The sequence below is a fragment of the Oryza brachyantha genome, chromosome 3 (genome assembly GCF_000231095.2).
Source record: "Oryza brachyantha chromosome 3, ObraRS2, whole genome shotgun sequence".
NCBI lineage: Eukaryota > Viridiplantae > Streptophyta > Magnoliopsida > Poales > Poaceae > Oryza > Oryza brachyantha.
The window spans coordinates 27,394,830-27,410,855 of record NC_023165.2 but is presented as its reverse complement, the minus strand read 5'-3'; the positions used below and the strand labels follow the sequence as shown (position 1 = coordinate 27,410,855).

The following is a 16,026-nucleotide window of genomic DNA, read 5'->3' as shown; positions in this document are numbered from 1 at the left end:
TAGATCGAATGATCAGAAATGATTTGGTATCACAAGATACGGTACCGGTACTTTTTATTATTTTTTATTAGACCGAAGTAAATCTATTTTTTGTTGGACTGAAACAAATTTTTTTTTGACCGAAACAAATCTCATTCTCAAAATGGTTTACATCTGTAAGACAGTGATTCCACGGTGTTAGCGTTAAGTGAAGGTCTAGTTAGGTGTAACCTTTTTTTTTTGGTTGCTTTTTTTCTTCTTAGTTTGGTTTTACCCTATTACAGATAACCTTTCACGTATCAAAAGTTTCCAAACACAAACAAGAGGAAGAAACAAGAGTTTGGAAAACGAAAGGAAAGAAGTTACTTGCAAATTGCATTCGTTAGGCATAATTTTCGTGAAACCGACTGTTTGTTTGTACATACTTATGTAGGTAGCTACAGACACCACATTTCATTCATCGTTTTTACGCACGTATTTCTCGGATGGTGAAACATTTTATTTTTTGAAAATAAATTTTTGTGTAGAAATTTATTGACTCATATTTGTAAACTAGATTTTTAACTTAACAGTAGTTAGTATTATATTTTATACCATTAAGTATCTAATAAAAATTAGATAATCTTTCGTCAAAAAAACAGCCATCATATCTTATTATAACAAGTATAATAAGTTGATACAGTCTGACTATAAGATTTGATCCATTAGATTTGTGCTTAAATTAGAAATGTGAGTGAGAAGAAAACATACTGCAGGTTTGTTTTGTTTACGGTCAGCTGCAGCACTGATATCAACCAACCGTATCGGTAAGATATACATGTACCTGCACTAATATTACAGTTTGTATGTACAGTGAACTATTATATGAGTTAACTATTACCTCCGGTTTTAAATACTTGTCACCGGTTAACCACTCGTCTTTTTTAAAAAAAAATGCGCATTATGCATTGATATAAATATAGATTTTATTAATTATAAATAAAACATTACATTTAGAAATTATTAATGGTCAAGTATTTGAAACTGGGGTAGTATTATATTGTCTGTAGATGATGATTAATTTTTAGAGTTACTAGTTAAATGTACTGTTGGCCTTTCTCCTAGGCTGCTTATACAGTTATACTCTAGAACATTGCCTCTTCTTTTCAGTCGAGATTATGGTACAAATTAAATTTTAATTCTTGTTGCGACTTTGACTTAGGAGTATACCGATGACCATCCATGAAAGAAAGCGATGGAAAGTGATCCCTGCTGACTTATGGCGTGGTAGCTGACCTCCATTGTTCTGGCAGTTAGCAGCTGGCCCTGATCTGCTTATCTGCATGGTGGGACCCAGCCTGTCAGTGACAGCGAAACTGTTTCATGGTCCTTCAGCAGATGAGATGAAGAGAGGAAAACATTTTATTTTGTTTTGTTTTTTTTTTGTAAAACATCAGAGCAAAGACTAGATTGAGATTCTGTTTTTGCTAATTTGAAAAGTGGTAAGTACCAATATTTTGGATAGCTAGCTAGTCAATTGATGTAGATCAGTCGACGCTCACTCTAGGGAAATTAATTACACTCCAGTTTCAGTACTTACAAGTTGGTCTAGTGTCAATAATTTTCAGGGATTTGATGGTACTTATTAAATGAAGATACATGTGATTAGGAAGGTTCAACCTGTCTAACTCTGCCACCTGGGGAGTGATAAAAAACCATAGGTGTGCACTGATACTATGGTTTATTTAAAGTGATAATGTATAATCTTATAGTTAAGACCATGTGGCATGATTAATTAAGGCGAAGGGTGTGGGTTAATTAAGCAATAAGAAAGTACAATGGTGTCTCTTCTCGTTATGAAAATGCCATGGCCGTCTCTTTCCATGTTCTAGTTTACATCCTTGGACTTTGGAGGCCGAGTGACAAATCGTAGCAGCCAGTGATTTAAAATAAAACCTACCGTGATTGGTGACAATTTGGTGTTGTTTAGGACAGTAGCAAGTAGGCACACAGAGATGATCATATTTGGTGGTCGCATCTTAGACTTCCTAGGCCGCGTTCGGCTGCGAGTGACAGTGGATTAGTTATCTGGCACGGAAAACATAGTAATAGATTAATACATGATTAATTAATTATTAAAAAATATAAAATAGATTAATATGATTTTTTAAACAACTTTTCTATAGATTTTTTTTGTAAGATATACACTGTTTAGCAGTTCGGGAAGTGTGCGCGCGAAAAACGAAGAGGGTTAGATACCTTATCATGCTGCCGAACGTAGCTTAGTGAGGATTTTCACACGCACAATACAACGGCTACATAGGTTGGTGGATTGGTGGAATCAGAAATTTATGGATGGTAGGCTCATGCCTTACGCTTTCATAACTATTACCTTTATAGGTGATCGGATTTCTTTGTTGTGTAACTATGGATTACAATGATAAAATGAATATTATCAAGTTTGCCTTTTCAAGATGGTGTTTATAATAAAAAGAAATAAATAAATCAGACTTGTCATACATCAAAAGATGTTTACTCCCTAGCTGTTATATTGGGATCCAAAAGCTAGAAAGTCATCACCAGCCCCAGCGACTAAGGGAGTGTGAGTAGAAGCAGTTTTAAGAGGATGAACTCACTAGCAAAAGCTTTTTTCTTCTGTGACAATGACCCAAATTCCAACGAGCACACCTATACTAGGCTACTAGAGTTGGGCAACAAGGTTGGGAATGAGATTGGTTTGAGGGGCAACTTTAGAGGGTGGTTGCAAGGAGTGAAAGCCTGATGCTAGACAGGGTATCACAATAGGAGTGACAGTACGACCGTGGTGCATCTCAATTGCATGAAGGGTGGAGGGCAGTAATTCGGTGGTTGAGGTAGGAGTGACTCGTTGACGTGCTTACGAAACATGGTTTGACTTGTTGGAGTGGTTAGGAGGTGATGATGACTCATCAGAGTGAATAGGAGGCAGGGTGAATCTAGCAAGTTCAATTAATGAAGACAAAAGGAGAGGTGGTCAGAGGAAACTAGTTCCAAGGTTAAGTAAGACAGCGGGAGGAAAGGAATTAAGGAGTGCATGCACAGGATATAAATGAGATCGACTTGCTAGTGTTGCCACTGCCCTTAAACATTGAGAGTCGGAAGGGAATGTGAGGAGAGGAGAGGACAAGGTAGATGATTCTTGCACGAATTTTAAATCAATTCTAGTTAACCATTTAAAAATAATTATAATTTAACACACAATCAGATAAGCTAAATAAGCCATATTGAGGCCGCGTTCGATCGGGCTGATAAGTTAACTTAGCTCTCTCTTTTTTCCATACGCACGTTTCTCGAATTGTCAAACGGTGTATTTTTTAAAAAAAATTATATAGAAAAATTATTTTTAAAAAATCATATTAATCTATTCGTCTAACTTATCCACCTTGCCGAACTAAGGCCTGAATCGTTTATCTCCCGTGTTGACTGCCACTAAGGGTGAGTCAACGGCCGAACGGGTGCCCTGCGCTTGAAGCAACGGTGACCGATCTCGTTGCACGCAATGCAGCCAAGCTGCTACATCTCGGATTGACTGGACCGCTTGATCTGGGCTGTCTATTGTCAGATCGAACGGCCCTGATACTACCCCCATGCATATATCCGAATATGCAGTAACATATTGACTTGTAATGCAGCTTGTACACAAATTAAATATATGTCTTTGTTTGTATCGATCCTAGCTAGGAGGTAGTAGCACTAATAGGGCAGTTGATTCTAGGCCTTGTTTAGTTCCTAAAATTTTTTTCCAAAAACATCACATCGAATTTTTGGACACCTAAATAATACATTAAACATAAATGAACCAAAAAACTAATTGCACAGTTATGGAAGAAATCTTAAGACGAATCTTTTGAGCCTAATTAGTCTATGATTAGCCATAAGTGCTACAGTAACCAACATGTACTAATGACGGATTAATTAGACTTAAAAGATTCGTCTCACAGTTTCTAGGCTAGCCGTGAAATTCGTTTTTTCATTCGTGTCCAAAAATCCATTCCGACATCCATTCAAACATTTGACGTGACACTTCTCTCAAAAATTTTCTCAATCTAAACACTACCCTAGTATTCTACTTAGTCATGAGTGCACATTTAGATCACATGAAGGTGGTGTTTAGATTGAGAAAATTTTTAGGAGAAGTGTCACGTCAAATGTTTGATCGAATGTTGGAAGGGGTTTTCGGACATGGATGAAAAAACGAATTTCACGGCTAGCCTAGAAACCGCGAGACGAATCTTTTGAGCCTAATTAATCCGTCATTAGCACATGTTGGTTACTGTAGCACTTATGGCTAATCATGGGCTAATTAGGCTTAAAAGATTCGTCTCAAGATTTCTTCCATAACTGTGCAATTAGTTTTTTGGTTTAGCTATGTTTAATGCTTTATTTAGATGTCCAAAAATTCGATGTTATGTTTTTGGAAAAAAATTTTAGAAACTAAACAAGGCCTAACATGCATGTGTACATACATGCAGGTCCTTGCATGATCTCTCTGTATGCTAGATTCCTAGGTCAAGCTTACCAATATCCTAGGTCAAGCTTACCGATAACAATAACATATTTGCTTCAGTCTAACAAAAAATATCTTGAGATACTGATACCTCGTGGTACCAAATTATTTTTGATCGTTGGATCTAACAGTGCACATCCTACTCAGCTAAATCCAATAATAAAAAATAATTTGATATATCGACGTACCGGTACCTTAAAATATTTTTTGTTAGAACAAAACAAATCTCTACCGATAATCATCAGAATAATTAAACAAACTGCACTATGTAACAGCGAGGTAATGGTGTCACGGGATCATACTGAATCTTCACAGCTACACACTGTCACATTAATATTCTCTATTTGTTTCTGTTTTTTTAGTGGCTGGGCCACATTGGGAGAACGACAACGTACGTGCTAAGGACAGTGCGTACAGATCGAGTTGCGGAAAAAAAACATTTGCATTTGTTTGCTTCAAACGACGCGCCCAAACCCTGCTTGGTATTTGCACAAAAAAATGCTTGCGTTTCTAAAGATAAGTAAACTATAGCCGCACTGCTCAAGGTTCCAAAACTTGCGAGATTCCATAGAATCATTCGTGTTTTTTTCTTTGCACGTTTGAGGCTGCATGCACTGATGCATCTCGCGTCTCTCTGCCTATGGCTTAGGCCCTCGTTTGTTTTTCTAGACAAAAAGTTAAACGACATGTTTATAAATAAAAAATAATTTATAACAGAACTTATATAGATATGTTCTAAAAACAAAAGCTAAAAAATAAACCTCAAAATCAACTCTAAATTTAAGATTAAAAATTTAAATTTTATCCTCTACGTATACACGGAAGGAAACATAAGAGTGTTCGAGTCACCCGCTACAGTGGTCGACAGGTCAAGAAACCATCTGGGGTCAGTACTGTTGTGCACCATGACCAGCCAGATTACCGTCCGATAGGTCGTAAAATCTTTTCGTTTTTTTTTCAAAGATTTGTATCAGTTTTCCCGATCGACTAGTCGATCAGAACGCCGTGTATCATTGCGTGTATCACTAATTAAACGCCGTTTATGCCAATACCAACAGATATTTCCCGATTGACCGACCGAGCTCATGCTACGGCCAAAAAAAAGTTCAAAGTGCTGGAAAGTGACACGTATATACATATACAGATCGTTGGAGAAAGAAGGGAATAACCTTTTGAGTGCAAGTCATTCTTCTAAGTGTGCAAGTTTGAAAAATGGATTGTAGATAGGAAGCTGGAATACACATGCTGATCTGCTCATCAGATCTTTATCCACATATATAATAAGATGTTTTTGTTACACAATTATCCAAGAAAAGTAAAATATTGGGAGAAATCGTATTTTCTATCATAAAACTTCAACAACTCTAAGTGATAGATATTTGGATATACTAAAATTTTACACCTAAAATTTAGTATCTCTGGATTTTTCTTTAAGAACCGTAAAATTTTTCAATTAATCCACAAGCGACAGTGGCACAACATTTTAGTTAAGTTGGGCATAATATATACCTTTTGCAGTAACAAATGTTTACAAAGAAAGTGCATGTAGCCTAGTGGTTACAGTCAATGTTTCTGGGTAAAAATACCATTCTCTAAAAAAAATATATGCTTGAAACTAGAAACTCGTATCCTTTTTACATGTAGTTCATTTTCTTGGCACGCCGACGTGAGGTGATCACGACCACCCAACATGCTATGAATAAGAGCAAAGTCAGATTTCAAAGCATGATCGAAGATGACAACGACACATCGACACGCCCACTGCAAGTTGGATCAACTTCTCCTTAATTAATATCCAAATTATCCATATGTATGTGTAGATTTGGACTTGGGAGAAATCATTTGCATGAATGACCATAGCTGATTTAAGAATGAAAATGTGCATGACAAAGTACAGCTAGCGAGATGTGTTCATCATTATGGAGAAAGCGATTGCCACCAAATAAGTCGGAAGCTTGAAAATTCGACGTGTTTAAAGACTGTTTAGATTTGCTCTTTTTCGTTCTTGAAACTGACAAAAGTTGCACGTCAGTTTCCATCGAAGAAAAAAAATCAAAGGATGCATGTCAGTTTCACGAAAACATGGAGTCACACATATTGGATATAACTTTCAGAGCCTCACAAATCTACTCCTCTCCTTTTCCTCCGTATTATAAGATATTTCGATTATACTTAGATTCATTCGTGGATCAATAATTATGTTTTATATATATGTGTGCTCAAATTCATTAGCATTTATACGAAGAGGACTATAACATCTTATAATATGATGAAAAGAGATTTCATATACTACTTTTTTATCAATTTTTTTTGCAAAAGCAAATTTAGAAAACCTTGCCAAACCTTGCTAATCTTAGAGGCCTAAGCACATGCAAAACACATGCTATGGTCCTCTAATAACTCTTGCACTACCCAGTGTATGAAAGTTGTTGGCATTTTACTTCGCATTTAATATCTTAGTGCTATCTGACGAGTGAGCAAAACGAATGTACATAACCATAGAAGGCACCAAAAAAAAAAACTTTTCTGCAAGTGGTACTGGTAGTTCAGATCAGTGCAATAGATGTAGGAGGTAAATTTCATGCTACTCTTCGTGTTTGCAAAGAAAATGGTGAAGTAATCATTTGAAGATAACTAGCATTAAGGGTACCTCAGAAGAGTTTGGCACAGCAGCAGCACGAGGGAACGAAAGAGAAGAAGATTCCTATTTTTTTTCTTTTTTATGTGGAAAGTGCTACCACAAGTATGGAGCCTTTCCACTGAAATGTCTCTTTTCACCTTCCACTCTAATATCTTCATAACCAAAATCTAGGACTGATAAGCATGCTCTTAACCAATTGCAAAGCTAGCAGGTCACATCAGACACCTCAAGTGAAAATGACAGGATCTTGTACTCTTCTAGACTGTCATCTAGCAGACTGAGGGGCTGTTGGATCATGACTTTTTTTTAAGTCATTTATCACATCGGATGTTTGGACTAATTAGAGTATTAAATATAGACTGATAACAAAACTAATTATATAAATAAAAGCTATTTCATTAGACAATTTTTTAAGCCTAATTAAGCCACGATTAGCAAATGTTTACCATAGCATCACATTCGTTAATCATGTACTAATTAGGCTCAATAGATTCGTCTCACGAAATAGTCCAGAGTATCGGATGTGTTTTATTAATAATCTATATTTAATACATCTAATTAATGTTCAAACATTCGATAAGACAGGAATTAAAAAAGTCCTGGGGAAACAAACACCCCCTGAGTTTGCAGTGGCAATTTAGGCTTTTAGCAAGAACGTTTTAGAAGTGATATGCAGCTCATGTTTTTGTACTAAGGTTACAGTTTATTAAGGGGCTGTTTAGTTCCCAATTTTTTTCCCAAAAACATCACATCGAATATTTAGATATATAAATGAAGCATTAAATACATATAAACATTAAAACTAATTATACAATTATGAAGGAAATAGTGAGACGAATCTTTTGAGTCTAATTAGGACGTTATTAGCCATAGGTGCTACAGTAAGCAATATGTACTAATAACGGATTAATTAGACTCAAAAGATTCGTCTCGCGGTTTCCAAGCGGAATCTAAAATTTATTTTGTAATTAGACTAAGTTTAATACTTCAAATGTGTTTAAAGTTTTGATGTGATGTTTTTGCAAAAATTTTTTTGCAAATTAAACAACCCCTAAAGTTGTTGTTTAGCATTGATAAAGGATGGGAAGTATCCATGAAAGAATTTAGATGGTGTTTGGATACAGGGACTTTTTTGTAGTCACTTGTTCCATCGAATGTTTGGACGTTAATTATGAGTATTAAATATAGACGGATAACAAAACTAATTGTATAAATAAAGACTATTTCATTAGCCAATTTTTAAAGCCTAATTAAGCCACAATTAGCAAATGTTTACTGTAGCATCACATTCACTAATCATGGACTAATTAGGCTCAATAGATTCGTCTCGTAAAATAGTACAGAGGTGGGTTTTATTAATAGTCTATATTTAATACTTCTAATAAGTGTCTAAACATTCGATGTGATAGGGACTAAAAAAGTCCTATAGTATCCAAACTGGGTCTAAGGATGTGATGTCTGTTGTAACATACCCAAGCCCATAAACCCAAGAACTAAATTTAACTTAAATGCATCATGTGGTTGGAAGTGATTTGAATTGTTTTTGATCTTAATCATCTCATCATCACATGCAATAATAGACTTAGAGTCACAAAAATAATTAATCTGGTATTTATATGCATCCAAAAATTCTGAAAAATATCTTGACATGTCAGAAATCAACCCTCAAATTTTCAAAATTTTTTATTAAAGTTTGCTATCTCTTTGATCTATTTTAATCTCTCCAAAATCCTAAAAAACTGTTTAGTAGATTCAAACTTGCTCTCTCCGTAAAATTTATTTAAAAACCTCTTTTTGAAGTTTTGTTTCAGCCAAAGTCTTATACTAAATTTCTTCTAACACCACAAGGAGTGGCACACCGTGGATCACTCTTTAACCCTTTCTTCTCTCCCTCTAAAAATCGAATCAGCTACTAACTGCACTGTCAACGGCTGCTAACCATGCTGTCAACCCATGTTCATCCCTACATTAAGCCTAAACCAAAGACTTCTAACCAAAATCACTTTAGCCCTTTTACTTTCCACATCAGCCCCGACCAAGAGGATCACTAGTACACGTTTGTTGCTACACAAAATCTCCCTTCAATCCCCTCCAAAAATCCTTGGCAGACAGCCTTCCTTGACTTAGCCTCCAAGCCAGATTTTAAATTTCTTTCACTCGCAAGTAGGCTCTACACCCCTAGGACCAACATAGTAGCCTCCTACTCTCTCCTCACAGCCTCCACCGCCCTCCATGCTCAATGGGAGCCCAAGAAACCCCATGATTTCACTAGCCACCCCTCTCTCTCTCACTCCCCCCACTTCACTCTTGCTTATTTCTCAAGCCAGCGCGCCAGTAGCAAGGGCATCCTCCCCACATCGCGTTTCAAGCCCGAGCAAATGCATCCCATGCCCAGATTGCCCGGAGCTCGGCCATCTTTCCCGGCACTGGCAACTTAGGCGTCGTCGTTCTTCATCCCTGGTGAGTCCCCCTCACTTTCTTCCTATGTAACGTGATCTACATATCACGCCGAGGTCATCCGTGCCTCTTTTGCCCAAGAAGCAATCTATCGAACACGTGGTGTGCGTCAACGACCTCGCCGCCGGCCACCGTCTTCGCCGCTCCCGTGGACATCGTTTCCTCCGTTTCTTCGCTTGGTGAGCACTCTAGTACCTTGAGACAGCTCTGGCACTAACTATTTTGCACTAACCGAGCCCTTGCATGCACTAACCAAGCCATTACAAGCACATGCATGACCATACCAGGACATACCACTGTTGTTGCTCGTGTTCCATGGGTTACGGAACACCATTTCCCTCACCACCACCACTCACGGATGCGCAAGGACCCCCTCTACATTTTCTCTTTTGCGCTCGAATCGATTCGGGCCACCGATCATCGCCGGCGAGCTGAAAATCCAACTCACCCATGGATGCCCCTTGTTTGAGCCGACCAGGGACCTCCTTCGGAGAATTCGACTAAAGCTAGGGTCCTAACCGAAAACTGACTAGACACATATTACTGTAGCAAGGGAGTGCGGGTTGATTTCCCTATCTTTCGAGGGCTTTTCTGCAAAACGTCCCTCACTTCAGAAAACGCCATTCACTGACATGTGAGCCTGGATGGAATTAAATTTTGAAAACTCATTTCTATTTTTTTAGCTGAGAATGAGCAGAACTTCAAAAATTTATAGAAAATTCATTTTAACTCCGAAAATTGTGAAACCAGTTTTCTTAGATTCGTGAAACTGTGAACTATTTTATAAAAATATAAACTTGGTACTTTTTTGTACAAACTTTTCCTTTATTTTTGTTTTGCCCTAAATGTTTCCTAGAGCTTGTTAAATCCATAACAAATTGAATATAGCTCTGAAAATTGTGAAACCACTTCTGTTAATTTTATAAAATCATTCTCTATAACTTTGTAAAAGTAATTTTCTTCACTTCTGTAAAAAATGTTGCTTAATAAAACTTAGCCCTTTTTAAACCTTTTAAATTATTAAATGCATATCTCTGTAAAACAAAGTGATAAAATAAAATTCCTTCACTAGAGGCCACCTGAGACCAGCACACACTCACTGCATATGTCTCATGCATTTTCATGTATTTTTGGTTTTTATGCATTTTTGTATTTATCGTATACGCGTATTTTGAATAGAGGAAGAATACGTCGAAGAAGAAGAGGGTGAGTTTGTTGAAGACCAGGTTCAGGTGTTTGCGGACGAAGGCAAGTCAGCCCCTCCTTTGACTACTTTGATCCTATGTTTTACTGGGCTAAATGATTCTATTGCAAACATGCATACGTTAGCTAGTATTAATTTTGGTAAAAGAAATTATATAAATGTGGAAATGGTAGATATGACCTAATTGCTGCATAACCCACCTTGAAATATTGAATCCTTGATGGCGGTAACCATAGGGTGCTCTTGGATACAATTATTTTGTTATTTGAGATTATGCTATGCTTATATTGCCGCTATATGCTTATATATTCGGTTACCGCCTTACAAATTACTCATTTTGATAAATGTTATATGTGAAAAAGGTTATTTTGATGCTGCTGGACAGAATTTTAAATGTGTGAGTATTGTGAACTGAAAATAGAGATAACTTATTTTTAGAATTGGGCGACGAGTGGTGTACATATGGTGGTAGATGTGTACCGATAGGGGAGCGTTTGCCCGGGTCGATTAAGGACCTCACTCTATGTCACCAACTAATGAAAACAGTACAAACCATATGTGCTAAGTATGGGCTGGCCTTAACCTATTAAGTTGTTTAGAGTTTAGCCTTGCATCTTGGTAGGTTGAAGAGTATGAGTTACCGGGTTTTGGTAACTTATCGGAACTTCCTATGGTTGGTGATGAAATTGATTAATGACTCGTGGTATGTGATGATTTGAGTGGGTAGTCTGTCCAATACAACGGTGTCATGCCTCGTGAGGGATTCCGGGTAGGGTTCCTTAGGACGCTAGGTTAAAGCGTGGCCCGCTACCTAGTGGTGCTACTTTGCTAGTAACGTGGGTAAAACACACATCGTGCTGGTGCAAGGCTAGACAATAAACAATGTGACGGTTTCGTTATGATCTCTAGGTCACACTCAATGTGTAGAGTGTGGTGATACCGACGGGTATCAGATAAACTAGAGCGATCCATATCATGTGGGCTTAAAAGTTGTACAAACTCTGCAGAGTCTAAAACTAATCGATTAGCCGTGCTCACGGTCATGAGCGGCATGGTGAAGTGTCATGAGTATAGTTTGTGATTTTGATAAACTCTTGTGAAATTAGAAAATGGTTGGAATGTTTTGTTGGTGAACTTGGGTAAAGTTCGGTGAATGGTGATGATATGATGTTAAGTGGTGATGATCTACCTTGAGGGGTAGATGTGTGTTATTTATTCATTTACATTACAAGCTTTACTTACTTTATACTATTGTTATAAAATTTCCGTTGCGAAACATGTTATGAACTAAAATTGGCATTTATGCAAAAATTTACCCGTACACAGCTTATCCTTGAATATGGCCAACATGTAGCATGCTAGGGTTGTCACCGACTTGCCAGTATATTAATTTGATTAATGTACTGATTTCTTGCTTTCTTTTACTTGTTTTTCTCAGACCCTGCTGCAAGTAATGACTGTTTGGATGAGGAGTTTGATGCAGCTTGTGATTTCCAGGATGGTTCTAACTAGGAATTTACCCTAGCCGGTTTGCCTATGGGCTTTTGGGTAGCACGCTTACCACATGAACCAATATGTATGGCTTGTCGCCAAGTACTACTTAGAACTTATTAAGACTATTTATGCTTTATGCTTAGAACCACTTATGATTCGGATATCATGCTTGAGATGATTTATGTGAGACTTTTGTTGCATTTTTGGGCGACTAGTCCCACATGAGGATGTGTTTGAAATGGTTGAGATAACCGGGGAATATGCCTTTGTTGAGATCGAGTCTCTGGGGTACGCTTTTGGTTGCCAGCATCGAATGGTTGACGGGCGTATGACGTAGATGACTGGCGTGGCTATTCCAATGGTTATGTCCTCTATTTTATATCCGATGGCTTAGAGCCTTTGTAGTGCCCTCTTCAAGATATGTCGGGGTCTGTGATGAGGTTGGATGGTTACTGTAACAATTTGGGTTTTATTTGAGACTCCATCCATCCAGATATTTCGTGCTGACATGTCTCGGAGCGTTGTAACACCTAGACTTTGGGACGTCCTCGTATCTGTCATTCATTCATGAGCAGAAAATGCAGTTAACCGCAGCAATGCCAGTAGGATCTCATGTCAACTGGAGTACATAGCCCACTATTTATGCATTTTGTGATTCCCTGGCTGCATTAGCATCAGAGATGAAAGATAGCTGAGAGCAACGGAACAGGCCCCAAAAGTTCGGCTCACATGTTGAACAGTAGGAGATGGAAGCATGCTACACAGCTAGACAGGTCAGTCCAAGGCCCTGATTAGTTCGCAAAATTTTTTTCAAAAACGTCGCATCGAATTTTTGGACATCTAAATAAAATATTAAAGATAGATAAATCAAAAAACTAATTGCACAGTTATGGAAAAATTCTTGAGACGAATCTTTCGAGCCTAATTAGTCTATGATTAGCCAAAAGTGCTACAGTAGCCAACATGTGCTAATGGCAGATTAATTAGACTCAAAAGATTCGTCTCGCGGTTTCTAGGCTAGTCGTGATATTCGTTTTTTCATTCGTGTCTAAAACCCCTTCTGACATCCGGTCAAATGTTCGATGTGATGTTTTTACCAAAAAATTTTGCAACTAAACACGTACAAAACCTCTTCCAACGTCCGGTCAAAATATTATGGTCGAAGATACATTCATCATCATGATAGAGACAGTTCTGTGATGTCTCGATTTAATTGAGATATAAATATTGTGAAATAATAAATACACGTACACAACTCTGATGATAATGTTTTCAGCCTTTCAGGATTCAGGGTTGGAAGTTGGAACGTGCGAACAGTCGTGGGAAATGAATAGTGGCTAATAGTGCGAGCGCAAAAATGGTGGAGCCCCTAAGTGGCTGGGACCTTGTTTCCTTTATTAAACTAATCTGTAATTTCCTTTTACCTTTTATTATTAGAGGAATCCATGATGGAGATTTCTGCGTTGTGGATGTAAATAAAATGTAAGTTTTACACTTGAGCGAGAAGGTTCATCTTGTTTCCCTAATTTCATCCATTGATTCTTTTTTTTCCTACAGAAAGGTAACGATGATCATTGGTCTTTTTTGGAACAAGTAGTGAGACAAACCGAAAGTTTCTAATATAGTTGGGTAATTAAGCACCCAAGTACTTAATAGTGATATCTGGTTACACCAAATTTTTCTTTCTCCACAAAAAGGGCTATTGTGATAAATTGTCATTATGTAGCACTGTGGAACTTATGGACTAGAAACTAGTTAAGTGCTATTTTGCACACATTCATTGTAAAATTATAATTCTCGAAGGTATTACATCGCCAAATGCATGCTAGACATGTTAAACATATAAAGCACATCAACATGATGATAGGTAGATAAGTACCTTCATCTGAAATTCGATGATATTATAGTATTGTTGATGATGTAAGTTGGAATTCACACGACAAAATTTTTCGCCAGATTGTTTGGTTTACCTTCTCTGTAGATTCTTGTAGCACCATTGGACTGGTGTGAATTTTTTTTATTAAATAAACATTTTTAGCAAGTAATTTTATTACTAACCACCAGACAATTTTTTTCCAAAACCGAGTCTTTTGGTCACGCCAGTGTTGGTGGCGTGGCAAGACAACGCTGCCACGCAGCCTGGTCGGCGTGGCAGTCTTACCACGCCACCAACAATAGCGTAGCAATCCATTTCGCCACGCCAATGTTGGTAGCGTGGCAAAAAGTCCATGCGATGGCAATATCTTCCCCGGAGGTATAGTAATAAAATTATTTATTAAAAAGGTTTAAAAAATAAAAAAATTTGACTGGTGTACCTTCTTTCCATTTTTAGCAACACAACTTTTATAGAAAAAAATGCTCCAATTTGTTCGCTTCTTTGATGGTCATTCCAACACAAGAGTGAACCTGTGAGAAAATGTTTTACACATTCAACAAAGACACTTTGTAATTGCTGGAGAAAGTTGGTTCAAATGGTCATAATGAACAAGAGAAGTGTGGTAGGAGAAGTTTACTATTATATAATTTTCTTACTCATCAATACATTATGTAACAATCAAAAATACACAAACAAGTTCAAAGCATCAAATGCAACTCACCAGTCAGAGCAATCCTCACATCATAAGGTCATCAGGATTGGATGGCATCTCACACTTGCAAAATCTGTTATACAATCGACAACAAACAAACAAACATTATCCCAATTGAAGAATTTCAATCCACTACTATGCCGATATCAATCCACTGCTATCAATGACCTGCTATATTGATGTCAATCCACTGTGACGCCGCTATCTGCTAGTATCAATGAATAAAAAAGAACATTGTCATTTGTCAAAGAAATTAGGTTTAAGATCTAGAGTCGACTCGAGAAACCTAGATGCTCAAATTACACTCAAAATTCTCCCCAAACAAGAAAGAACTAAATAAATAAAAGGATCAGAAATACTCCTCATGCTTGGTGACCCCGTCCAGTCCCTTGATGGTGAATGACTCCAGCATCCACCTCTGCAACTGTCGCGTCTTGGCCATCCGTTCGAAAGGTACTGAGAGGAATTGGATTGGAGCCTAGGCAGCAGAAGAGAGGTGGAGAATATGATATTGGAAATGTTTCACACACTCTCTCCCTTTTTCTCCTCAATTCTTTCACTAATTTCCTTTTTATTATCCACGTATGTAAACATGATTGTTCGGCCACACCACGATGTGACACGTGGATGGGTACTCATTGGATTGGCTCCAAGGTGGACGCAAGATGTGGTCAGGCGCCCACTGGACTGGCTCCAAGGTGGCTGCACGTGAGCTGTAACTATTGGATCGGCTGGGAGGCCACCCTAGCCATTAGTTGGTTGTGGTCAGCGAGAAAGCTTCTAGATGGTTCTTATACATGTACAAGCCTGAGTGGATCCGTGGACCAATGGAGCATACTTGAAGCAAAACCAAAAGGGGTGCATAGGCGGATGAACAGAATGTGATATTTATTGTTTATAATGACTCGAAATTTTTCCTGATTCAGTAGGAATTGAACTATTTCCAATGAAGATAGTTTAGAATAGTATAGAATTCAGCTGTTTCATGCGAAAGCATAATTGAATGGTTTCAAAATTATGCAGAAAACAAACTGTTAGCATAGAATTCCGACCATGGATTATGGACTTTTTATCAATAGCTCAGTAAATGAAATGGAAGAACTAGAAACGTTTCATTCTGAGCATGAACCAAAAACAT

General features: G+C 37.6%; 1 long non-coding RNA gene across 1 annotated transcript; it reads right to left on the bottom strand.

The window, feature by feature from the left end:
* Positions 1-14,614: 14,614 nt before the first annotated feature.
* LOC102714545 lies at positions 14,615-15,472 on the bottom strand. Its single transcript, XR_423331.2, has 3 exons — positions 15,057-15,472; positions 14,898-14,961; positions 14,615-14,706 (listed from the first exon to the last, which is right to left on the bottom strand). It is a non-coding gene; the product is annotated as an uncharacterized LOC102714545 (long non-coding RNA).
* Positions 15,473-16,026: the final 554 nt, after the last annotated feature.